Raw genomic sequence first — 27,064 nt, forward strand, 5'->3', positions numbered from 1 at the left:
AAGCAAAAATTCAGTTCTCTGTCCCAGTGCTACAAGAATGTATGTTACAAGAATTGGTGTCAAAGGATCAGGAGCAGAAACAGGATAGTTATGCCAACTGGCTGGACGCAAACTATTCTATCAAATCACAGAGCCCAGATGCTGGCAAATCTCCTGGGGAAAAAATGGGTCTGAAGACTCCATTTGCCAAGAACCACTATTTGTGTTGAGCCAATCCACCAGCAGTCCAGTTTTCACACAAGTGCAAGCCACTGATACAAAGGTTTCTAGGGCTGAAGGATCAAAGCTGCAGGAGGTTTATGGTATGGCTGCAAAGTCAACACTATTGGAAATGAAGGGGGACAGAGACCTGGGAGAGACTAGCTGTGAAGTCCCTGCAGCTAGGGATTTCTCCTTGATGCCCTTCCTCTCCCTTTTCACACACCATACCCTACCCCTAACATCATCCACACTTCTTATTCTCTTGCAACTGGATTTTTTCTTAAGATTTAGGAGATGAAAGAGAAAAGATAGAATGGGAACCAAGAACTGAGTTATCATGAGACTACACTAAATGCTTCCGGGACAAGAGGCCAAAAAAAAAAAAAAAAAAGTGGGTGGATTGCTTCTGATGTACTAACCTTGACTGACTTGTCTTTTGCTTTTTGCTTCTGGAAAACCACAACACTGTCTGTTCTCACTCTTGCTAGCTAAATTGAGAGGACAGGGATACACAACAAAATTATTGTGTGGAGCAGTTGCTATTATGTTAGGATGTTGGTTGTGGATGGAGAGTTCAAAAGGTCATTCTTCACACAGCAAGGCAGATCTCTAATGATTGCTGCTCAGAACAGAGAACTACTTGGCTCAAACCAGGAGCACGCTCTGGATTGCTGTGAACTCACTGTAAAGTTAAAAAATATATACATCTGTTTACACACACACTCTCCATGTGTTAATATGAACACTACCACACTGTTTAACACACTTATAAAATATTATAGTAAAGTAATATTTACAAACACCACCACCAATTGATGCATTAGTTTTGACTGGAAAGGGATTACTTCAAAACTAGATAGCAGATTAGTACAGTATTTAAAAAAATTAAAGGGCAGTGAAAAAAGATCAATACAAATGTAGTATAGCTCAAAATAAAACTATTCTCAAAAGATGTCTAAACATACAAATGTAGCCAAAGACTCCACTGACAATAAGCCAGGAAACATTTATGCTCCAAATTCTGATTCAAGATACAGTAACTTCTCACTTAAAGTTGTCTCAGGAGCCTCCTGCTTGCTGTGTGGGGGGGAGGGGGGGCACAACAGGGCTCAAGAAGGAGGGAGCTTGCTAGTAGCAGCCGCTGATTCAACTTTCTGATCTAAAAAGGCAGTGTACTTAGAGTGGGGTCAGCATACTTAAAGGGGCAATGCGCATCTCTCTCTCTCAAACACAGGGTGTGTGTCTCTGTCTGCCATGCTGTCTCCCCTCCCTCCATTTATGCTGCTTTGTACAGTATGAGGCTACATTAACAACAATGTGTTAACCCTTGAGGGCTCAGCTGAGTTCTAGTTCATCATTTAGCAGTAAGGCATTCCCTGGGAAATATCCCACCCGCTTCCACGCTCCGACTTCATCATCTCAACCAAGCTTCGCAATCATCATTGCTGTGTACAGTATTAAATTATTTGTTTAAAACTTATACTGTGTATAAGTGTATAATATAATCTTTTGTATGGTGAAAAAAATTTCCCTGGAACCTAACCCCCCACTATTTACATTAATTCCTATGGGGAAACTGGATTCGCTTAACATTGTTTCGCTTAAACACGCATTTTACAGGAACATAATTACAACGTTAAGCGAGGAGTTACTGTAGTTTATAACTACCTATTTGACATACCATGTCAAATTAGTGGAGGCAAATCCCAATGTTTGACGACTGTGGAAAAGCAAACATGAGGAAAGTCATCCTTTTTGAAACCAGATGTTCGTTTATGGTACATTCATAAAATATAATACATTTAAAACAGTGACAACTTATATGTGCCCAAGAAAAACAAATGATGAGTTGTCCAATTGCCACTAGATGGCAGAATATCATCAAATACCTGCATGAGTAGTATTTACTTCAGCTAAATTGCAGATTAAAAAAAATGTTAGGAAGTTAGTTCAGCTCATCTGAAAAAAAAGAAGCTTCAAATTTTAAAAAGTAATTTATGTAAACAGTATGATCATGCAAAAATCTAGGATTAGAGTTATCTGAAGGTTACACTCAACACTCACACTCATAAAGTCCTAGGTCTATAACCCACATAGCTACGAAAGAATCAAGTGTTGTTGAGCAGGTGACACATATACACACTAGGTTTGGTGCTGTTCTCCCAGCAACTGCATTCCAAGGCAGAAACATACCGCTGCAATGCTAGAAGCTGCTATGGAAAGAGAGAGGAAGTGCTTAAAATAAGATAAAGGGTTGAGGATAGCTCAGGAAGGGTGTGGGCACAACAAACATGTCAGAAGCACAGTGCACATTTCTTAATTTAAAAGAAGCTACCAAAACAGTTTAAAATATTTTAAATTGCTGAACATAGCCTGGATATAAAATGTGAAATTTCAGTGTGATGCAGTTTAGAACGTGACATGCTAACAGGATTGAATTTAGCAATTTAGAATTTATACTAGAAATATCATTTGATTTCAGTATTACTTAAAGTAGCATATACCCATGTTGCTAAAAATGAAAGCTAGTAATTTAATTAAATAGAAAAATATACAGACTTTATATGTTATCTGAAAAACCTAAAGAATTAGAGTATGTAACACTATGTCTATTCGGGTAGTTTTAAAAAGGGAGGATTTTTTCTTAAGCTACAATGCTTGGGTTATTGGGGGGAGGAAGAAAGAAGAGCAGAGAATTGTTTAAGCAGAGCTCCACACCTCCTTATTATAGCATATCTATCAATTATTTGGGGGCCATAAAGATTGTGGCAACTTCTCCAGACATAAGCCTGAATCAATCGCCTGTGTATGACTTTTTCTTTCCCTACCAATATTACCATCACCCCTAAGGAGGCTTGGAAAAACATGTAATGCCTAAGAAGGCTTTGCAGTTTCTTAACCAAGCAAGCCCACAGAGGCTGTATAGGGACCTACCATGCAAACTCTTAATAGCTACCCTGCACTATTCCTCAAGCTACAAGAGACCTTAGCAACAGAACCAATTATCCAGTGAGTTATTAATGTTAAAATCACAAATTAAAAACACAGCAATAATGCTGTTTATCCAACAAATATGAAGGTTCAATTACTACAGGTGCTTCATGTTTTTCTAAAAAGAAACTGGATATTTTATTGAAGTGAGGCACTACTTGGAAAAGTGTCTCTGAAAAAATGACATTGTGAGTTCCAAATTTGTGTCTCTGAACAGAAATCAAAACTTCCTCAGTTTACTAGTAAAATAAAGTTTGCAAGTGCCGGCCAGTCCTGTAAACTCAACCTGTGAGCTAAAACGTGATAGCTTCTTTCTGGCGCATGCTTCAGTAGTGCTAACCAGTAGGATTCCACAGGGAAAATTCTTCCCTCAGTTGCACCTGTGCAACCCCATTGCCTTCAGTGGGCCATTTTTCAAAAAACCACCAGGCTTGAACATTCTTTGGCTTATGGTTTGTTAGAATTAAGAAACATTTCATTAAATATATTACTAAAACATATAAGATAACTTTCCCTAACTTCGTGCATAGTACATTTACAATACAATTAACAGAATAGCACCCCTGCACCCCCAAAAGCAATATGATATACAGAAATTAAAAGGTTAAAACAACATGGTAGTTTTCAATGAACAGGAGTACAAAAATGTTGTGCTTGGTAGTTTCAGCTTTATTTATTTATTTATTTTGTAGTCATGCAACTTACAATAACTACTGAGGAACATATTTTCAAGCCAAAAAATTGTAAATGGCTTTGTTATAAAGGTTTAACTTGTGCAGGAAAGTGGTTACTTATGCACACAAAATTGCAACTTTAATATTAATTTTAAAATTCTTATCCATCTATAAACACTTTACTGGAAATATGGATTTGTAGCATATAGTGTTATAGTAAGTAGACTGTTCTAACATTTAAAAAATTCAGAGTGAAGAAGGCACAGCAAGGCTATCACCATTCCCGTTATGGCCAATTATGAAGATTCACATGGATACTTTTCATCCAATCTCTAGGAAGACCATCTTATTTTTAATTTTTATACTAATAAAAATATTAAACAATTCACTCTCTAAAAAACCATGATATAACTCAGACTAGCCCATTAATATCTAAATTGTAAGATTTCAGTTTGTTTAAAAAAAACAACCCACAATCTCATAAGTCACCTCTTTCAACTTTGATTTAATAATCTAATATAGAGAGAACCATTGGGAAGTCCATTAAGAAATTTCATTCCTTGTTATCCACTTCCTTTGAAAACAAGTATGGGTAAATAATAGCACCACAGTTTTCCAATGACACTGACTAAAAACATTATTCATATAACAGAAAACAATTTGTATAGTTTTGGATAGCCATAGATACAGATGATGTTCTATTTATTTGGATAAGATTCTATAGGAAATTGCACTTAGAGGACACTTTCTGGCAGCAGTCAAGTGGTTAAATACTGTGAATACAACTTTTATGGTCTTTGTAGTTACACTTGAATTTAATAGCTTTAAATGAGGAAGGAGGAGTCATTTTTCAGCTGGATATAGCCAGGATTTAAAAGCAGTCACTTACTTGTCCTTAACACACATTCAAGCAGAGAAGAGTTTTCAGTGGACCATCAGGATCAGTAATCATTGTAAATCACCTCCTGGAAAAGAAAACCTATGCATAAATATTGCTTTTTTTATTTTATAGTTAATATTAAAGTTAAACATGAAGTGTTTAAAATTTTAAAAAACCTTTTATTTATTCTAATCTGGAGATTTCCAGTTTGAAACCTGCTTCACAGCTGTTGCTATTCTTTACTGTAATTGTTGGACAAGATCACATTGTTATTGGAACATTTAATTTTCCAATTCCAAAGTTTATGTTGCATCTCTAATAGTACATTAAGATAAGTTACGTTTTACTTTTTCCTCCTTTACATTTTTTAAAAAGGAAAAGAAAGAAGCCATCTGTGATGCTCTCTTCATAAATCCACAGGTTTTCGACTCTACCACTTACTATATACACAAAATAACAAAGCGATGTTACAACTGTTTACAACTACATCATTTTAAAAATGTATTCAATTCTCGTACATACGAAGGTCTAGTCACTTGTGAAGTTTGTAATTTTAAAAGTTCATCCTTTAGAACTATCAGTGTACACAAGAAGTCTTAAATTCCTTTTAAAAGTTGAAATATTTTCTTTTCCTTCATTCAGAAAAGATAATTGCTACAGCCAGTTTTTCAGTTTTAATTCTCCTTCAAAACACACATCCAAGACCAAGCATGGAAAGTTCCAGGTCAAAATGAGAATTTTTGTAACATTATGACCAGCCAGTAAAAACTGAGCCTGCAGACACATCTTCCCTGTACATGAGCACACTGCCATGTGCATCATGCAAGAACAGCAAACTGTTTTCAAAGCAGAAGGAAAAAATGTAGATTGTCAAGTTCCTACTGCCTAGTTTTCCTGTGAAGTTCTGAGAATAAATATTCCATTTTGTGGTGCATATTGTACAAGGTATGATTAAGTGTACTAATTAGTGAGCATTTCTGGGTCTCTATTCAGAATTACAGTAACTTAAGGAAAAGTTTCAAACAACAGCTGCGTGATTGAATTGATTTATTGAAAACTGCTTGAAGCACTATGTAAAGCAGAGGCTGTTCAAGCTAATTAGAAAAACAAATTGCTCTTGGGAAATATTTATGAGGCATTCACATGTAAAAGTACACACTATAGTCCTATCCAAAATCAAGAGTTTCAAAATTGATACTTCTACTCAGACTACTTAGTAGATAATCACTAGTAGTCAGGTGAAGAGCTTTATCCAAGCAGATCATTCTTAAGAAATTAAACTGAAGCCTTTCAGATCAACTGGGTGTGTATGAAGTCATCTGCTGTTTTAACCACTTCTTTGACAATACTGACTATAGCTTTATTCATATGAACAGACTTACCAATTAGAGGGGTGATTGACAACGTGGTCACATAAGAATAAGCATCAGGAGTAAACTGTCTCCTAATTAAACACCTTTGTAATAGTGTTTTATGCTAAATCAACCTCCACAAATCACAGAAACTAGAATGAAGACCAAAAAAAGTGAAAAAAATAATTCATAATAGTGCTAAGCACTATTTGCTCCATCAAAACCCCTTAATTACATTTGGACGTTACAGAAAATGAAGCCCTTCAGATGGGTATCTCAGTAAAAACTCAAATCAGCCTTATTACTGACCAATTACTGACTATATTCAATCTTCAATGGCATGATATTACCTCCAAAAGGGCTACAGAGACCACTTATAGAAGTTCTCTACTGAAGAGACCGTAGGAAGAAAACGAGAAGTGAAATTTGCCTGCAGATGACCAAATAGGTTTATCAAGACATCATTAATTATTTTAGAGATTAATATTAAAATTTCTAAATTTTAAGTCAAGTTTTGATTTTGTTAAGTGATTGTGAAGTCACCATAGTCATCAATCTCAAATCAGTTTGGAAAACCTGTTGGAACTAAACACTGTCCAGCAGTGTCCATTCTTCTTCAGAATCCTGCAATAACTGATTTTCTTGCAGGCAAATCCGTGCAAGTACCGATACAGTTTGCCTAATCACCAAAAGAAATCCCAGTGAACATCTGAACCACTGACACGGACTGGACAGGGTTGACAGAGAGTCACTTACAGAAGAAGTCATCTTATGGAAGAGATTTGAGATCTCAAAACATGTTCTAAAAAAATGAATAGTTTTGAAATGTTCAACTTCTCAGGCACATTAAGACAGCTAAAGTGTTAAATACTTTGCACATATTAATTTTCCATTTAAGCAACTATTGCAATTACCATACAGCTGTTATGAGATTGAAAATGGAAAAACTGAAAATGTATTAAGTAGTGGTCCACACTATGAAAAAGTTTGAAAACTCTGACATGTAAATTGCTTACAATTAATTCTAGATAATTTTAGATTAAATTTGAAGCTTTGGTGACTTTTGTTCATAACTGCTATTCACGCAACAGCCCCAGCTGTCACAAAACAAGTTAAAAGCTTTAAGAGTAAACTGTGTCTAGATTAACCAATGTTCAGTCATTGTATATCTACCATTCCCATTTTCAGCATATTCACAACATTAGTGATATGGGCGAGTCAAGACAGAATATACCGATTTAGCAACATTTATGCTTCATTCACTAATTATAGTTTAAAAGAATTTAATACACAGTCATCTATGAGCTATTTCTGTAACTATGCCCCATCCTGTCTGTCATTACTGATAACCAGGAAGAAATAGGTGGTTGATAGGTGGGCTGAAAGAGAAAACAGTCACATAGCCCAAAGACTGGTTTAGATAGCCCAAAGACTGGTTTAAGCTGACTTCCAGGCTGCTGTGTTGCAAGTATAGGTACAATAAAGAAATATATTTTGGTAACAATCATTGTCATTTTTTGGTAGGGAAGCAGGTTTATAAATCCTGTTTGTAGGCAGAGGGTGCACTGTATGAAATATCAAATCCACTGCATCACAGAGAAAAATTAAAAAAAGAACGCCTATATATATCAAAGTTATTGGGCACAGCAACTTTGGCAGTATGCCTGAGGGTTAGTGACTGGTTTGGTTGTAGCACCAGTCTGCGCTTTCCAATTCTGCCCAAGTAGACTACGAACTAGAATGTAAACACATGACCCGTTTAAAAGGGAAGATGGAATATAGTTTCTGAAAGAAGTCTAGTGGTGCAGAATAACTACAGTTTTTGATAAATCCTACAGGAAGGTCTTTCCAGTGTAAAAAGACTATCTAGATTAGTATTTTCATTAATTTGCTCTGGCCAGAAACCTTACAGGACCACCTTTTCTGAATGACAACTTGGAATGGTCTTTACTAAGGCACTGTAAGTCCTACTGCATGGAGAAGAGCTAGAGTAATGTAAAAAACTAACAGAAATGGAAATTTTGGTTGATAAACGAAAGCAAATATATAATCAAACTGAATATGGTAAAATATTACCACATATCAAAAGGGAGTGAGCACATTATAACTCAGGTCAGTATTACTCTATGTTTATGTGAAAAATTTTTTAGCTGATATAATAAAGCTATTAAATAGTGACTTCATCATTTCAGACTTTTCACTGAATCATATACCTTTCCTTTCACTAAAACCTGGCTATTCTCATGCTATTGAAAACCTACACTGTCACATCCTGCAAAGTGCAATTCCATTATTCCTATCCTAAAACCAGAGGCTTCCTCTTCTGATCAGAGCAAGGCCATTGCACTGTGCACCATCTGAAAAGTTGCAAGTTTATTTCTTGATGATCATCTAGTGTATTAGTGTGCTTTATTACAGACACTATAAAACTAAGCTAATTACTGCACGTAACAGGGTGACTCGCCCCTGATTACAGAATGAGCCACACATGGTAGAGATCAGGGTTAATGTCCTATAAAGAGCAGCAGGAGCCTACAGTTAAGGGAAAGGGAGTGGAGACAAAGGAACCTCAGTAAACTGTGGAAGGGTCTGACAAGAGTGAGGAAAGCTCTCCAAGCAGGGAGGCCTGGGAGCACAGGCACCGACTTTCCAAAGTGCCAAGGGGTGCTCAACCCCTGGCTCTGCCCCCACTCCACCCCTTCCTCCAAGGCCCCACCCCTGCCCCGCCTCTTCCTGCCCAATTCCGCTCCCTCCCTCAAGTGCCCCACATCCTCACTCCTCCCTCCTCTGCCTCCCACTTGCCAAAATACAGCTGATTGCGGTGGTTGGGAGGTGCGGGGAGGCGCTGATCTGCAGGGCCCGCTGGCAGGCGGGAGGCACTGGGGGTGCTGAAGGGGCACTGACAGGGGGTGCTGAGGGGGCGCTGATAGAGGGCTGCCGTTGGGTGCTCAGCACCTACCATTTTTTTCCCCCGTGGATGCTCCAGCCCCACAGCGCTCATGGAGTCGGTGCCTATGCCTGGGAGACATCCTGACCATGCAAAGCTCCCTGGAAGTCTTTGGAGGAAGAAGAGAAACCTTGTGTTGTGTGGACTTAGGAACAGATTGGTTCTGGGATTTTGAGGTTTTTTGGCAGCTTATTTTATATTAATAAACCTAGCCTGCAAGGAGGAGTATTTTTGACGCAAAAAAAAGACTTGGTGAATTTTTATTTGAATACTCCAAAAAGGGAAACTGAGGTTGGTTGCTGGTAGCATGACCAGTGCTTAATTTGCTCCAGAGCTTGCTAGGACTGAGCCCTGGCACCTCTAGGCTTTGCAGTTCATAGTCCCAGCACCTCTGGGCTTGCTGCATCCATTATGAATATAAAAAAAAAAAAAAAAGTGCTTGAGCCCCGGCACCTCTTTCATCACAAATTAAGCACTGAGCGTGACCGTAGGCTATTAAAAGAGGCACACAGGAGGCACCTGGCAGAACAGAGAACTCAATCCCAGCACAACCCCAATTCTCAAAACTTGGTATCTGAGTCTCTACAATCAATGTCTCTGCTAAGTCTCAACACCAATAGCACCTTCATCATATGAGTCTTCCATTTCCTGTCTACAAAGTATCTGTGTTCAACAGTAAAGCAAGACTGTTTACACAGTCTGGTATTCACTTATATAGGAAGATCTTTATGTGTGCTTTCATCTAATTACACTTCTTGACACACTTACATTCAGTAGATTGCCCTGCTTTAGCTACAGAAATAATGAATTTATACCCTACAGTAACAAGTCCTATTCCATTACCTACAAACCTCAGTTTATATATCTCAATTATCAAATGTAAGACCACAGTCAGTATTCAGTCATAAGATAGAAGAAAACTTTTTAAAAATGCTAAAGCAAAGAAACTTTCTTTAGAGCTAAAGATGGAATGGTTAAATGAGGAGGACATAATATAAAGCCTGGTCTCAGAATTCACAAGCAACAGAAGACAACCTTGCTGGAGTTCTTATGTGAGCTCAGATAAATAAAAGATACAAAATGATTAATTTAAGTTACCTCCAGGAGCAAATACAAGTGATCACATCACCTGACAGGTGGGATGTAACCATCATATTCAACATATGTGGGAAGTGAGTAGCCAATTTCAAAGAAATGGGGAAATGGTCAAAACCACAGCAATATACTCATGGAAGAAGAAAGTTGGTCATGAATCTGGAGCAGAAATGGTGGTAGCAGCTGAAGGATAAACTTCAGTCACATCAGTCTTAGAGATGAGATAAAATTGAGAGGTTACCAACTTAGATACAGTTTTAATAGAACAGGTAAGACTGTTAACCAGCTACAGTATTGTTCGTGGCATAGACAGCAGCTATATGAAATTTGACTAGAACTGGATGGACTGTTTTAGAAATAAAAAAAAAAAATTCATAGCAAATGAACCAATGTATGTTAAATCCAAATTAGATACCAATTTTTTTTTGTAATTATATAGATCGGCAAAAATACATAAAACCCTTTTCATCTCCTGCTTTAAAGATAGCTAATAAGGCATTTAAGAAGACAATAAAATACAAGATAAATGCTAATCTTTAGACCAATGCAAATTAGAACAGCTTAGTTCTAAATCCCTGAAAAAAAAAAAAGGGGAGCATGCAGTGAAACTACCACTGAAGCCTTAACTATAGCTTTGTGGATATGACAGTATGCTATGTCAAAGCTATGCAAATAGGTAACAGAAAATAGGTAATTACTATGGGCTTTAATAGAGCACTTTGGTGCAATATAACAAACTGTTTTGTACCAGAAAGGTGCAATATATCTTTTGAGACTAATGTATCTGTCCTTGCATCTCAAGGGGAGAAACAATACATTTTGCCAGTTGTACTTACACAGCATTATCCTAATTTTCTTGCACATCAGTCAATAAAGTAACTCTTTAACATAAGACTCTTTCAAAATATACAAATTTAGTTTACTTCCCCTCCCTCAAGCTATTCAGCAGTTAAATTATATAGATTAAAGGGGCAGGGGGAGGAGAAGCCTAGTAATACAATTCACTGAAACGGGGCTGTCACTAAAAGTAATGTGGACAGAGGTTTTAGAATCTTGAACTCCAGCAATGTACCCCTTGTTGCAACATGTTAAATACTCCTAACCCAACACACATCCTTATTGTATTCGCAAAAAGAAAAGGAGTACTTGTGGCACCTTAGAGACTAACAAATTTATTTGAGCATAAGCTTTTGTATTATTGTATTATCACACATCCCGTTTTAGGGAGACGATGGATTTTGTACTGGTCTTGTCAGGCTCCATTTACCAATTTCCCAGCAATGTTTAGTAAACACTATGCACATGACGCTGCTATTTTTCAGATATGACAATTAACTTGCTTCTTGTTCACTTTGCATATATTAAAATGACAGGACAGCATTAAAAAAAAACTGTATGCATTAGAATGTTTTGAATATTTCTTCCCTTCCCCTAATGTGTCATTTGTGTTCCCTATTTCTGGAAGCTTCTCTCTCTCTCTTTCACAGTGTGTGTCAGTGTGCGTGTGTGCACAAACACACGCATGAGAATGACTACATAGCCTGGTGGTTAGAGCACTGACCTGGGAGGTGGGAGACCTAGGATCCAGTCACCCTGCTTCAATGAGTAATAATTTATCCAGAGTGCAACAGCTTTGACAATAGAGAGACTGAGGGAAGCCCCACATCAGAATATCCCACAGTCGAATGGTTAGAACACTCAACTAACAGGTGACAAATCCCAATTCAGATCCCTTCAGTGGAGGGGCGACCAGCCACACCCCAAGTGAGTATCCAAAACACTGAGCTAAAAGTTATGAGGGATGTCCTCCTCCAACCCACCCCCAGCTGTTTTGTGTGAACTTACCTGATAGGCTCGATCCAGTAGGCGGCCTCTGAGCATGCCTACCGGATCAGTCTCACACACAACTTTAAGCAGCTTCCTCTGTTTTGTGAATCACTCTGGGGTTTAGGTGCCCAGGTGCCTAGAGGTAGGAAGCAATGTGCATGCTCAGAGGCAGAAACTTAGGTGCCTAGGGAACTTTTACTGCAAAATCTTGGGTGCCAAGCAAGTTAGGTGCTGACAGGCTTCAGTGGGAGTTTTATGCATCACAGTGGTCCCAAAATTTGGACTTAGGCTCCTAACTCTTTTTGAGCATTCAGGCGCTAGACTTCCTGGACAATTAAATGCATAATTCTTTTTAAAAAAAATACATATTTTTCAAGAAAACTTTCCTACTTCAAACACCAAAATACAGGATGTGCTGTCTAGGCCAGTAAAAAGGGAATTGATAAACCAGATTAACTGGTAAGAAACCACTGCTCACCAACATCCTTTTATATCAGTCCAGATAGTTCAACAGCAGCATCTACCCTCAGAAAAGACAGTAATAGACTGCAGCATGTCGGGCTGCCTGCTCAGATACTACTAAATCAGTGTCTAATAAGAGTCTACAAAGGAGCACCTCCTTTCATCTCACACTGAGAAATAGTGATGATTATTGTTGAATTAGCTTTGGTACAACATCTTAACTACAAGCAGTGTAAGTTTCCTCAGTGCAGTCCCAACCACAATATGACTCAAAACTTGCACATTCTGGTTTGTAAACTGATCACATGCTATATAAAAGTCACTAACGTAGCTTAAAGATGAAACAAGATGTCATTTTTACAGTCACTTTTGTGACTAAAAATACACTTAAATACAATGTTCTCTGACCATTTGACACACATTGCTTCATAAGCCACAATGTAGCAAGAAAGAATACAGGCTCAGTAGTACAAATCTACATAATACATTCGACATAATAAATATTACTAAATCAATAACGTAGTACAACTCATAATAGGGATGCACACAAGCTTGAAAGTTTAACTTCATGTCATTAATCCTAGCTGCAATATGGATATAAAATTCAGAAGAATGTAACAATTAGTGCCAGAGTACAAAAACAATTTATGTTCATACAGATTTAAATTCAAAACCTGAAAATACTGCCATATGACTTGTGTTTTGTTTCCTTAGTTAAATGTTTATTACTTTTAATTACTTCTAGCTCTGTTTTTATTTAACTAGTCACACCCAACTTGGTTGATAAGAAGGTTCATTTTATACCTTTGGAATTTTTAAGACATCCATCTTCATGCCAACCATGAGCACCGCCTTAGCCTTTGCAGTGATTTGATGTCTTTCACGATATATGCTGTAGTCACTGTCACATTACACAGAACAAGTCCCACTTCAGATTACTAGCTCTAAGGACCAGTCACACAAATTAAGTGACCATCACTTTAGCTGCATCTGAAGGGTGACAAATAATATTTACACATACTAGATAGGATCCATGGCACCACAGTGGAATGTCAATTTATACGAGGGATGATTATAATTTTAAATTAAAGGAAACAGTAAATTATATCAAGCTTCAAAATGAATGAAATCTCATTAAAAGAACTGAGTTAAGCTTAAAAAAAAAAGCAAACATGGTAAATACAAAGATAACTTTTAAAAGAAAGTCATTTTTCTTTTACCCACATCATAAGTTTCAATGGATTGACATTTCTCCCTACTACAGTGGAATCTATTGGCTTTCATGCTACCCAAATAGGTGTCCAACATAAGTACTTGGACATTATAGACAAAATTAGACCGTGTTATATGATTATGTCAATGGTATGTCATTACCATTGTTGTAGACTGACACAGAAGACAAGACAACAGTATTTACAACAGCGTAAGTCCAGTTAGATCAGTGTAGTCAAAACAGGACAGAAATTACATTTACATGATTTATTTACTTACAATAACTACATACAGGATAATTTGTTTTTAATATAAATGACCTGTGTTAAAATTTGTATTCTATGTAAGAGAAATATAGGTTTTAATATATAATTTTCAGATTTGACAATTCTGGACATAAAGAGCTTTGAAACACCTATTTTCGAGAAATATATGATTAATCTGTGATTTACATTCTAAGTGTTTACTTGCATTTCACTCCCACATGGGAATTAGAGTTGGGACTCTCAGCTGTCAAAGGTTGGAAGCTCTGCCGAGACAAGTCTTTGTCCAAAATACACATATGTGCCTAATGGGGATTTTTGAGGGAAAGAATAAATGGTAAAAGTAATGTGGATTCCTGGTCCCCCACCCTCAGCTGTACAAGTTTTATTTTAATATTTGATACTGATATTAATAATTTGATCTTGCTTTCAAATAGCCAACTGAATTGTTTAAAAAAACCCAACAGAATCATCTACCGTTTCTTTTCATAACTTTAATGTGGATAAAGACACCACTTGGATTAGTATGCAAATGTATGCCAAATGATGGAACATTTTAAAGTTTGAATTAAAAACATTAAATATATAACTGGAGATTTGTTTTAAAAATTCAGTCTTCACAAGTTTTCATTTTTTTCCTTTTACTCGTGCAAAAAGTTCACAAATCTTCTAAAATTGAAGTTTATGGGAAGACAAACAATGAAGATTACTGTCATTATGCACAGCAGATGCTTTGTTCTTATTCCTGAAATTTTGATAACTAGATCTTTAAAACAATGTAATTTTATTCATTTGTACATTCCTGACAAAATGTTTAATATCAGAATAGGCATACAATAAACACCAAAACCTTAATACTGCTCCATTAATGAAAGCTGATGCAAATTAAGTGATTACCATATTTTCATTATCTTCTCACACAATCCATTAGTTCCTGTAAGACATTGTTCTTGACAGAGACATTTTTCTACATGCAAGCTGATACAGATATGAGAGCTCTTACCTTTTAACCAATCAGCTAGGGAAATATTTTTCCCTTAAAAGGGAGGAGGCAATCTTCCAAATATACAGTTTCAGTACAGTTAGAGCTCAGTCTGCCAGTTTTCAACAGCAACCATTATCACTTTCTTCTTGGAGACAGCAACATACCATCTAACACTTACAAAAACTGAGAGCACTCATCAAGTTCCTGGTGAAAACAGGAAATATAATCAACTAAACTCATCAGTTTGTTTCACTAAATACACGTGATCCCTGCCCAGTCATCAGCAAGTCCATTCCCCCTCCTGAAACTCTGAAGATGTCAGAATGTATATTTTTGTTCTGCAATTCCACTCCGCCAAATGTCTCGAGGGACCTAAGGAAGCTAGGATCCAACATACCCTGATAGATTGCTTCTTAGATCTCCTGAGAATGGCAGGTTCAGCATTACCACAGCATTATAATTAGCATTAACTCCTTCCAGTCCTACTGCATTGTTATAACTGAATCACTTGAAGATGCCAAATGGACTCATTACATGCAGACTACAGCATTATATAAATACGTGGTTAGATTTTCAACTGATCTCATTCTAAGTTTTCCATTTTGGTAAGGATTATAAAACAGGGAAAATTTAAGAAATGTTTTTAAAAGCTTGTCACCCACATGTTTAGAATCAGTGATTAAAAAAAACAAAAACAACCCTCCTCCCAAGAGCTGCATTTAGTACCGGTTTTAGATTAAACAAACAAACCTGCAACAGAGGTCCTGGGGGAAAACTGACTGCTATGTTCAAAATGAAACTTACTTTACACACGTGATCTGTGTCAGGCAGCCAACAAATTTCAGAGCTAGCTTTTAAACTTGTCCAAAAATAGCTTTCAGTAAAAACATTCCAAGAAATATATGTTCAAATGATAGGCATTCCATTTTCTGCATGTAATATCATCAAAAGTCAGGATGTTCAAAAACATATCAACTAAATCTTTAAACTTTAGTTTAAGCTTTGTATCAATTAAATCTCAGAATTTATGTACAGTTAGGGGCAATGGAACGAATGGGTGGGGGGGTGGGAGAGGGCTAGTGCCCTTGCAATGGAAATATTCGGGGGATGCAAATCTATGTTTCTGCCCTCACTGCTCTTAGAGGCAAGAAGTAGGAGCCAGAGATAAAAGCAGGACCCAGAGGAGGGACTGGATTGATTGCCATGGCACAGAAGATTGAGCCAGCCGCTAGGGAGCAAGTAGGACTTGGAGCACCCACGGAAAAAAAATTAGGGGGTGCTTAGCACCCATCAGCAGCCACCTGCTCCCCTGCCCCCAGTGCCTCCCATCTGCCAGTGCCCACTCCCACCATCAACTCCTTCCCCTCCCTCCCAGTGCCTCCCTCCCACCTGCTGCAATCAGCTGTTTGCAGCGTACAGGAGATGCTGGTGGGAAGGGGGGAGGAGTGCGGATGGAGCATGCTCAGAGGATGGGGTGGAACTGGGCTGGAAGGGGCAGAGCAGGGGTGGGAAGAAGCAGGGCGGCGGTGGGACCTGGGGGAAAAGGGTCGGGTAGGGGTGGCTCCTCGGGCGGAGCAGAGGGTTGAGCACCCCTAGGGCCCAAAGAAAGCTGGCGCCTGTGATACCCACTATTTAAAAAGTGAGTCTCTTTCAATCAACATATAGGAAACCTAGCCTTTTTACAATAGTGACCCATATACCTTGGTCACAGCTTTGTCTCTCCATTCTACTTTTGCCATCAGTTCTCAAAAGCTGAGATCTAACTGATGAAGGCACAAAGAAAAGGAGTACTTGTGGCACCTTAGAGACTAACCAATTTATTTGAGCATAAGCTTTCGTGAGCTACAGCTCACTTCATCGGATGCATGCAGTGGAAAACACATATCTCTTACAACAGCTCAATCAGCCCATGCAACCAGGACATCAGACTCATCACTTCCTCCTCCTCTCTCTAGTGCTTGAATAATAACATTATAAACATATATAGTGTTATCAGCTGGAAACTGTGGCAAACTCCAGCAAAGAGCTGTATTTGTACAGAATACTCAAATCACCTATCCTTTGTGTCTCATTTCCCTATGTATAAAAGTATTACCTTACCCAGTACTATTCAATGGTGTCCTGACACTAATATTGGTAAAGCTCTTTCATATTCTCAAAAGAAATGCACAAGAGAAGTACACAATATTCTTACTTTCACCATATATAATTCTCCAATGGGGATTCTGTAAATTTATCTTAAGGATTTAAATTTTGTTATTGTTGCTGATGTCTGGAGAAAACAATTTCACCATTACTGCCTGATCAAAGCAAGCCTTACACTCAACCTGATGGCATTTCTCAGTCTTTCTGTAATGTGATAACTTTTGAGCATCACATTTGATCAATTCCAAAATTTCAGGGAATATTCTAGGCATCAATGCACAGAATCCTATTGACTCTACTGAAAATTGTAAAATCTAGTTTCCGCTGGTGTGAGAGGAGAATCAGGCACACCCATTTGGTGCTGCAGGCATAGGAATGTTATTGTCTACACATATTGCAGGCAGCAGTTTAATATTCTGCTCTCTCTCTCACTGGGTGTACAGTTTGGTTTACATAAGTAACAAAATAGTTTCTCATCTTAACTTGAAAAATTGCAGTCTCTGGAGAGTCTTACTGCACAAATACTTGCAAAACACAACAACACAGGTACTGCTAAAGGAGACTATAACACAGTAGAAGGACTAGAAGCTAAGTTGTATGGTGAAAACAAATTTGTGGGCAGGAAGAGGACTAGTCAATAGCACTTTTCGCACAATGACCAGCAAAGTATATGAACAAGGGGCCAGAGCATAAATCAATGGACGATATGCCTGCAGTAGTTTGTGTATTATTTCATAAATACACAGGCCTTTAGAAAATATAGTACCCATACCACAAACTACCTGGTGCTGGAAGACAGTTTGCTCTAGTAGGCAATTTCTTTTGATTTTGTCTTGGGCTGTGACTATTCCTAAATTGCAGAGTCTCACATGATTAAAAGTTGTTAAAAGTTTTCAACGGGCCCAAACTTTTAAGGGGATTATATCTGATCCTAGATTCAATTACCAATTGTATTTGTATTACCAATACAAAATATAAAAAATATGAAACTGAAATAACAAAAAAAAGAGCATCTTAGATGACAATTTAGGTTAAATGGCTATGTGCTGTAAAATTGCTAGAGGTTATAAACCATCCACAGAATCTCACTATATATGTTCTTTTTGGAAAAAGTGAAAAGCCATTTGCACTTAAAAAGTTGTATAGCACACAGAGCTGAGCCTACATAAGCAACAAAGTATATTTTACATGCCACATTAGTTTTAACTGGAAAACCCAGTAGACATCCATAAAAGGGTATGTATGATACAGTTCAGGGCTATTAAGGGAGGGCATACAAAATAGTTTCCTGTTTTTGTAGATATCTGATCTTTCTACACTTAAATGGCTTGTCCAATGGGTGTGTAATTAAGAAACTGTTGATATCTGATATTAAAGATTTTTTTTAATATAAAATGTTGCCGAATACAAGAGAGTACTATTTCTACTCACACATACACATGCATGTGTGACTATTTACTTTTTTTACCTTACTACAAAAATGTAATTATGTAGTAGTCGATTGATATATTTCTCTGAATTCCACTAGTTCCTCTGCTATCTGAATTTTCTCTTGAAAAATATCCATCTTGAAGAAGATACAGTGCCAAAATAAATACCTGTATGTTTAAAGTGCAGTCTGAACTTTCTAAACCTTCTTGCTCTTTAAAGAGGTAGCATGAGGACATGTCCTGTGTGTACACTTTATGTACCGGATACCCAAACACCTAGAGATGCATCTCGGATAAAACAGAGAATGAGAACTATTTTTGTAATATTCTGTATCATTAAAGTGTTTTCAGATCTATTTTATATAATAAACACAATATTTTAATATTTACCTATCTTAAAATGATAAAAACCACTGAAAATAAAAGGACTTTTTTTAAACTCAAACTTTATGAGGCATTCTTGGTACGTTGACGGTATATTACTGGTACAGGTAGACAGAAAAACAACCAGCCATCTTTTACTCTACAGCTTTAGTTAAAGTATTAAAGCTATACCTATCACTTTATCAACTGCACACTTCTGCTTCTACAGACTAAAAATTTACACTACTATTGTTGTAGAGTCAAGCCTATCATAATTTTTTATAGAACTGGTAGAATAATATTTGTCTCAATTTTGCCATATTTTTAATACATTTAATGAATAATTTTTAAAAAATCAGCCAGTTTTCCTCCTCTAGCTCAAGCAGAATACACTTAAGTTATTTGTGACCTAAATTCCTTTTTGTGTAGCCTACTGCAGCTTGCCTGAGAAGGGAATCAAAGGAGCAATGGCCATAATAGCTTGAAGACAGAAAAGAATTCAGAAGAGCATACACATCTGTGACATCTCAATATGAATGGAAACAATAGACCCCCCCTCCGCCCCATAAAGCTATTATGGGAGTGGAAGGGCAAACCTTTTTTGACTGCAATATGAAGGATATGGATAATGATCTTGAATGCAGTTAGGAGGCATGGTGAAGTGGCATTACAAAAACTGGTTTCATTTCTTGCTGAATATGATGGTGAATGCAGGGAAAATGTTAGATGAGAGCCAAGAGACATTAAGGACAAATACAGGGAAAGAGAAACAGGCAAAGAAGAGGAGAGAAGAAAAATGGTCTTCACGGAAGGAAGAATCACCAGCAAGGTATGATGAACTCATTTTTTACAAAAGCCGTCAACTAAAAGCATATTCATAGAGCACACAAAGCCTACCATTTTATATGGACCTCAAAACACACCATTGTCTGGGCAACAAGGAAGATAGAAAGGTAGAGTTCCTTATTTCACTTTTGCTGAAGCTCAGCAGATGCAGACAACAGATTAAAAATTAGATGTTTTGATTTAATTTTGCATTTGAAATAGCCAAAAGGTCTCTCTACATGACCAGAAAAAATGCTATTTAAAATTAGAGTTAGCTAATATGATTTGAATACATCTACATTAAATGTTAAGGGGCGTTTCAAATCAAGTTAGCTGGTGATGGGGGTTATTAATCATACATACAGAGTAAGAGATCGGCAAAGGTGTTAGCTCTCAAGAAAGCCAGTTACTGGTAATCTCAGCTAGAAGAAAAACGTCGAAGTGTGCTAGTGAAGAAATACAAAAATGACAGCAGAGTGCTAAGCCAGTTCAGTGACAGGAACAGACATCTGATACTGCACTGCAACAGAACTTTGGAACAAAGCAGTTTTACTATTCTTCAAGAGCAGATTGGGTAAGTCTGCCAACTCACCCACATTTTGTAGAAAATGCCAACAAGTTCAGTCTTCCACAAACTTACCATTCACACTTTACTCATCCTCCATTTTGAAGTGTTTTGGGATTTTATTTTATTTTTTAAGGGATGATCTGAACACATCCATGCTCCAAATTAAGTCTTCTGCCCAAGGAAGAAAGGGTTTAGTCACTTTCTCTTTTCACAGACCTACAAAAAGTCCTGACTATTGTTCTTACATCCCGAATTGCAGATACCCCAGCTGTCTTAATCTTTGCCAACTTGAAGTGCGGGCTTGCTGATTCTCACATGGCATTAATATTCCCTGCAGCAGAAGTAATACACAGAATTCCAAGGTGGCAGTGCTTCCTCCTCCTGCAGGTACAAGTCTGTGAATGAAGCAAATCTTTGCCATATTATTCTCTTTTCTCCTATAGTTTCTTTCTTGCTCGCTACAGAAACCAGCGTAAGAACAAAGTGATGGGAAAAGAGGGTACTGGGAGAAGAGAGAAGACTGAAGGCCTGCTCCCCATAACCACTCTCTTTGGATGCTATGCTACACATCACCCTCCTCTTCTTGATAAATTGACAAGTATAGGTAAGAATGGTTAGGTTTCCAATGACAAATGAACTAACCTTGCCTCCATCTGATAAGGCAAAAATGTAGACGACTCTTATTGTGTCCATGCTGTACACAGTGGAAACTAATTCCCGCATGATAAGATTGAGTCACATTTGTACAGTGAATATTTCAATCTCAAATAAGTATTTCATAGGCAAATACTAAATCAATCTCCCCTTCACTGTCAACATGTTCATCATAGGGTTACTAGAGACATTCAAAGCTAGATCTCTCAACAGAAATGTGAAAATTGGTGTGGGAGACACACCAGACATGTTTCTGTTATCTTCCATAGCACATCTTTTTTCATACTGTTTTTTTTTCCCCTTCATTTTTTGGGGGAGAGACAATACAAGTTGTCTGAAATCCAGGTTTCTGTCATGAGCCAAATAAATCCTTGGTAATACTACACTGAAGTCAGTGAAACTACATCAGGAATTAATTTGCCCAACTGTTCATATACATGGTATATAATGAAGGTAAACTTAAAAGAATGTAATTATTTCAATTACCCCATCTAATATCGGCATAAAGTTCAGACTACACTAATTTCATTTAAACTCTGTAGTTTGAGCATTTCTGATTAATCAGATTTACTGAAGTGACACCTTGCTATAATACCAACATCATCTACAGATTTAAAACAGTCAATTGATTCCATGAATACATTAAAAGGAAACAAAGACAATTCCTGCTCAGCATACAACTTTATCTTCACAGTTTGTTCTTCTCATCCAAATAACAAATAGTGTTATGGTGGAGAGGGAGAAAATTAAATTGTATCCAATTAAAGTATTTCCTGGGAAAAAATAAAAATTTTCATGTTGAAAAATAGGTTCTAAAAAACAGTTACCAACCTTTTCATAATTGTTGTTCTTCAAGATGTGTTGCTCATGTCCATTCTAGGTGTGCGCGCGCCCACATGCACAGTTGGAGATTTTTGCCTTAGCAGTATCTGTAGGGTCAGCTATGGCGCCCCCTTCAGTGCTGTGCTCATGTGTCGGTACATTAGGTGCTGCCAGCCCTATGCCCTCTCAGTTCGTTCTTGCCGGCAACTCCGACAGAGGGGCAGGAGGGCAGGTAATGGAATGGACATGAGCAACATATCTCGAAAAACAAGAGTTATGAAAAGATAGGTAACAGTTTTTTTTCTTTGAGTGCTTGCTCATGTCGATTCCATTCTAGGTGACTCAAGCAGTATCCTTGGAGGTGGGCTCAGAGTTCACGGTCTTCTTGCTCGTAACACTGCTCTACTGAAGCCAACATCATCCTGGGCCTGCTAGATAAGCACGTAATGGGACACGAATGTGTGGACAGACAACCAGGTGGCTGCCCTATAGATGTCCTGGATCAGCACTTAGGCTAAGAAAGCTGCTGAACAGGCTTGCGCACTGCTTCAATGGGCGATTACGATTGCTGAGGTGGCACCTTTGCCTGATGGTAGCAGCAGCGAATGTAGGCAGTGATCCAAGAAGAAATTATTTGAGCAGATACTGGACAATCTTTCGTCCTGTCAGCTATAGCGATAAACAATTGCATTGATTTACGGAATGGCTTGGTCCTTTCTACGTAGAAGGCTAGTGCCGTTCTGATGTTTAGGGAATGCAGCTGATGCTCCTCCTGTAATACAGCTTTGGAAAAAAACCAAGTAAATATATATCCTCAGTCCCCGGAAAAATCATGGAGCAGAGCCTCAAAGAATCAATTCTGAAGCACTTAGAGGAGAGGAAAGTGATCAGGAACAGTCAGCATGGATTCACCAAGGGCAAGTCATGCCTGACTTATCTAATTGTCTTCTATGATGAGATAACTGGCTCTGTGGATGGGGGAAAGCAGTGGACGTGTTGTTCCTTGACTTTAGCAAAGTTTTTGACACGGTCTCGCACAGTATTCTTGCCAGCAAGTTAAAGAAGTATGGGCTGGATGAACGGACTATAAGGTGGATAGAAAGTTGGCTAGATACTTGAGCTCGACGGGTAGTGATCAATGGCTCCATGTCTAGTTGGCAGCCGGTATCAAGTGGAGTGCCCCAAGGGTTGGTCCTCGGGCCGGTTTTGTTCAATATCTTCATAAATGATCTGGAGGATGGTGTGGATTGTACCCTCAGCAAGTTTTCAGATGACACTAAACTGGGAGGAGAGGTAGATATGCTGGAGGGTAGGGATAGGATACAGAGGGACCTAGACAAATTAGAGGATTGGGCCAAAAGAAATCTGATGAGGTTCAACAAGGACAAGTGCAGAGTCCTGCACTTAAGATGGAAGAATCCCCCATGCACTGCTACAGACTAGGGACCGAATGGCTAGGCAGCAGTTCTACAGAAAAGGACCTAGGGGTTACAGTGGACGAGAAGCTGGATATGAGTCAACAGTGTGCCGTTGTTGCCAAGAAGGCCAATGGCATTTTGGGATGTATAAGTAGGGGCATTGCCAGCAGATCGAGGGATGTGATCGTTCCCCTCTATTCGACATTGGTGAGGCCACATCTGGAGTACTGTGTCCAGTTTTGGGCCCCACACTACAAGAAGGATGTGGAAAAATTGGAAAGAGTCCAGCAAAGGGCAACAAAAATTATTAGGGGATTGGAACACATGACTTATGAGGGGAGGCTGAAGCAACTGGGATGTTTAGTCTGCAGAAGAGAAGAAAGAAGGAGGATTGGATAGCTGCTTTCAACTACCTGAAAGGGGGTTCCAAAGAGGATGGCTCTAGACTGTTCTCAGTGGTAGCAGATGACAGAACAAGGAGTAATGGTCTCAAGTTGCAGTGGGGGAGGTTTAGGTTGGATATTAGGAAAAACTTTTTCATTCGGAGGGTGGTGAAACACTGGAATGCGTTACCTAGAGAGGTGGTGGAATCTCCTTCCTTAGAAGTTTTTAAGGTCAGGCTTAACAAAGCCCTGGCTGGGATGATTTAGTTGGCGATTGGTCCTGCTTTGAGCAGGGGGTTGGACTAGATGACCTCCTGAGGTCCCTTCCAACCCTGATATTCTATGATTCTATGATCTTGGCCCATATGAAACTGAAACCACCTTGGACAGGAAGGCCGGGTGTGGCTGCAGCTTGACCGTGTCCTTGTAAAAGACTGTATAGTGCAGTTCTGAGGTAAGCGCCCTAATCTCAGAGACTCTGCAGGCTGAAGTTATTACAACCAAGAACGTGATCTTCCAGGAATGGAGGAGGACGAGGAGGAGGAGGGAGCAGAAAGCCAGAGGCTCGAAGGGGATCCTGGACAACACAAGATTCAGGTCCCACTGAGGGACAGGGTCCCTGAGGGGCTGGTAGAGGTGCTCGAGGCCCTTGAGAAACCTGACAGTCATCTCTTGGGTGAAAACCGACCTGCCCTTGAGTAGTAGATAGAAGGCCGAAACAGCAGCCAAACGGACCTTACTAGATGAAAGGGATAGGCCTTGGAGCTTGAGATGCAGAAGGTAGTCCAGGATCAACTGCAGCAAGACCCACTCAGGTTGAACCGCTTCCATTTGGCCAGGTAGGTTGCCCTGGTGGAGGGCTTTTTCCTGCCCAACAGGACCTGGTGGACGTTGGCCAAGCACTCCTGCTCCTTCGCATTCAACCATACAGCAGCCAAGCTGTAAGGTGCAGCGCTGCAAGGTTCGGGTGCTGCACACTGCCGTGGTTCTGGAACAGCGGGTCTTGCCAGAGTGGTAGCTGTAATGGAGCAGCCACCGAGAGGTCCAGCAGAGTGCCGAACCATTGTTGGCGCAGGCAGGCCGATGCTATGAGGATCACCTTCGCCCCTGTCCTGCTTGATCTTCATGAGGACTCTGTGGATCAATGGAACTGGAGGGAAGGCATACATCAGAGCCCTCAACCACAGGAGCAGGAAAGCATCTGACAGGGAGCCTCTGTTGAGCCCCCGAATGGAGTAGAAAAAGTGGCACTTCCTGTTCTACCTGGACACAAGCAGGTTCACCTGGGGAGTCCCCCCACTTTTGGAAGATGATGCAGACCACCTCCGGATAGAGGGACCACTAGAGGTGAGACAAGACAGTCCTGCGGAGGCAATCTGCCAAAGCATTCCTGGCCCCGGGGAAGTGAGCGGCCAGGAGATGGATGTCATGTTGTACGCAGAAGTCCCATAGCCTTAGGGCTTCTTGGTAAAGGGGAGACGATCTGGCTCCACCTTGTTTGTTCATATAGAACATCACCACTGTATTGTCCATCAGGACCTGGACCACCCTGTTTTTTATGTGACATAGGAAGGTGTGGCAGGCCAGGCAAACCATTTTGAGCTCCCTGATGTATAGGGAGCAAACAGAGACTTGACCAATGACCTTGCGTGCTGAGATAGCCCAGGTGGGCTCCCCATCCCAGGTCAGAAGCATCAGAGACAAGGCCAACCAATGGGGGCAAGGCCGGAAATGGAACTCTCTTCAACACTGACGCAGGATTTTTCCACCAGGCGGTGGTCCAGGATCTTGACTACACAGTTCATGCTGTGTCTCTTGGAGATGTAGACTGATGCCAGCCACACCTGTAGCTGCCTGAGGTGGAGTTGTGTGTGCTGGACTATGTAAGTACAGGCTGCCATGTGGTCCATGAACCACAGGTATGTGTGAGCAGTGGTGAGAGAGTGGGCTTGCATGCACAAGAGTAGGTCTGCCATGGCTCGGAACTGGGTCTCGGGAAGGAAGGCCCTGGCTTGAGTAGAGTCAAGGACTGCTCCAATGAACTCTACATGCTACACTGGAACTAAGGTTGACTTTTTCTGATGTATTTTATTGCCAGCCCCAGGTCGCGGCAGGTGGAGCAAACCAGGTTGAGATGACGCCATACCTGATCCCGGGATCGGCCTTTTATTACCCAATTGTCACAGTATGGATAAATTTGTACACCTCAGAGCCTCAGGTAAGTGGTCATTGGTGCTATGGACTTTGTGAACACTCTCACAGCTGACGAGAGACCGAAGGGCAGCGCCGGGAACTGAAAATGGCAGCGGCCCAACATAAAACGGAGATTATGCCTGTGCCCAAGGAAAATAGAAATAAGTGTCCTTACAGTCGAGGGCGCCATACCAGTGTCCCGGATCCAGGGAGAGGATAATAGAGGCCAAGGAGACCATGCAAAATTTAAACTCCTTGAGAGACTCTTTGAGGTGGTGCAGGTCCAGAATGGGTCTGAGGCCTCCCTTTGCTTTTGGGATTAGGAAGTAGCAGGAGTAGAACCCTTTACCTTTCATGTCCCGAGGGACCTCCTCCACTACCCCAGGTACAGGAGATTCTCAATCTCTTAAACGAGGAGTTGCTTGTGAGACGGGTCCCTGAAGAGGGACAGGGAAGGGAGTTGGGTGGGAGGGTCGGCCAGGGTTTAGCCCAAAGATGATATGTCAAGCACCCAATGGTCTGAGTTCAGCTGCGACCAGGCAACCGGAAGGGGCGCAGGCAGTTGAGGAAAGAGTAGGAGGGTGGATCCTGAGAAGTGAACAGGGTGCTGTTCTAGGGCACACTCTCAAAATGCCTACTTCTGGCTTCCTTGGCTTCTGGAAGAACCAGGCTGGGCAGAGGAATGGGAAGATGAAGGGTACTGCCACTTAAACCCCCTGTCTTTGTCCTTTTTCCTGTAGGTGCTTGTTCAGGGGATGCCCTAGGAACTCAGCTGAGGAGGCAGAGAATGGAACAGCTTCCTACCCTGCTGAGGAGTGTGCAGGCCCAAGGAAAGGAGGGTGGCAAGGGAGTCTTTAAGGCCGTGGAGCAGTGCATCAGTAAGTTCAGGGAAGAGCCCTGTTCCCTCAAATGGGAGGTCCTGCAGAGTGGTTTGCATCTCCTGGGATAGCCCAGAGGACTGTAACCAGGAGCTGCACCCCATGACCAGTGCAGAGGCGACCACCTGGCCAGAGTCTGTAGCATCTCAGGCCATTTAGAGGGCGCCTCTCACTACTGCTCTGCCTTCCTCCACTAAAGCGGCGAATTCTTGGACTTGGTTATGTGGAATGGCCTCCTTGAACTTTCTGATGGAATCCCACAGGTTGAAATTGTACCTGCCTAGTAGGGCCTGATGGTAAGACACCCGAAATTGCAGGCTGGCAGTCGAATAAATTTTCCTGCCAAACAAGTCCAGCCTCTTGGTGTCTTTATTTTTTGGTGTGCCACTCAGCTGGCCCTGCCTTTCCCTCTCATTGACGGCAGACACGACCAAGGATGCTGCTGGAAGGTGAGTGTACAGGTATTCAAATCCCTTTGCAGGGATGTAGTACTTCT

The 27,064-nt window shown here is 39.9% G+C and overlaps 1 protein-coding gene across 10 annotated transcripts in view; it reads right to left on the reverse strand.

Annotated features, from left to right (window-relative positions):
- The window catches only part of NCOA3 (nuclear receptor coactivator 3), a 168,459-nt gene that overhangs the window by 54,528 nt on the left and 86,867 nt on the right, over window positions 1–27,064 (reverse strand). For 9 of the 10 annotated variants that reach the window (XR_014713850.1, XM_084645751.1, XM_084645753.1 and 6 more), the window contains one exon: window positions 4,756–4,831. The gene's annotated coding sequence lies outside the window, so the exon portion shown is untranslated. Of the gene's footprint in view, window positions 1–4,755; window positions 4,832–14,907; window positions 15,083–27,064 lie in introns of those variants that run through there. The other variant, XM_084645752.1, reaches the window with a different exon arrangement.

Source organism: Lepidochelys olivacea (genome assembly GCF_965140295.1).
Source record: "Lepidochelys olivacea isolate rLepOli2 genome assembly, chromosome: 13".
Lineage (NCBI taxonomy): Eukaryota > Metazoa > Chordata > Testudines > Cheloniidae > Lepidochelys > Lepidochelys olivacea.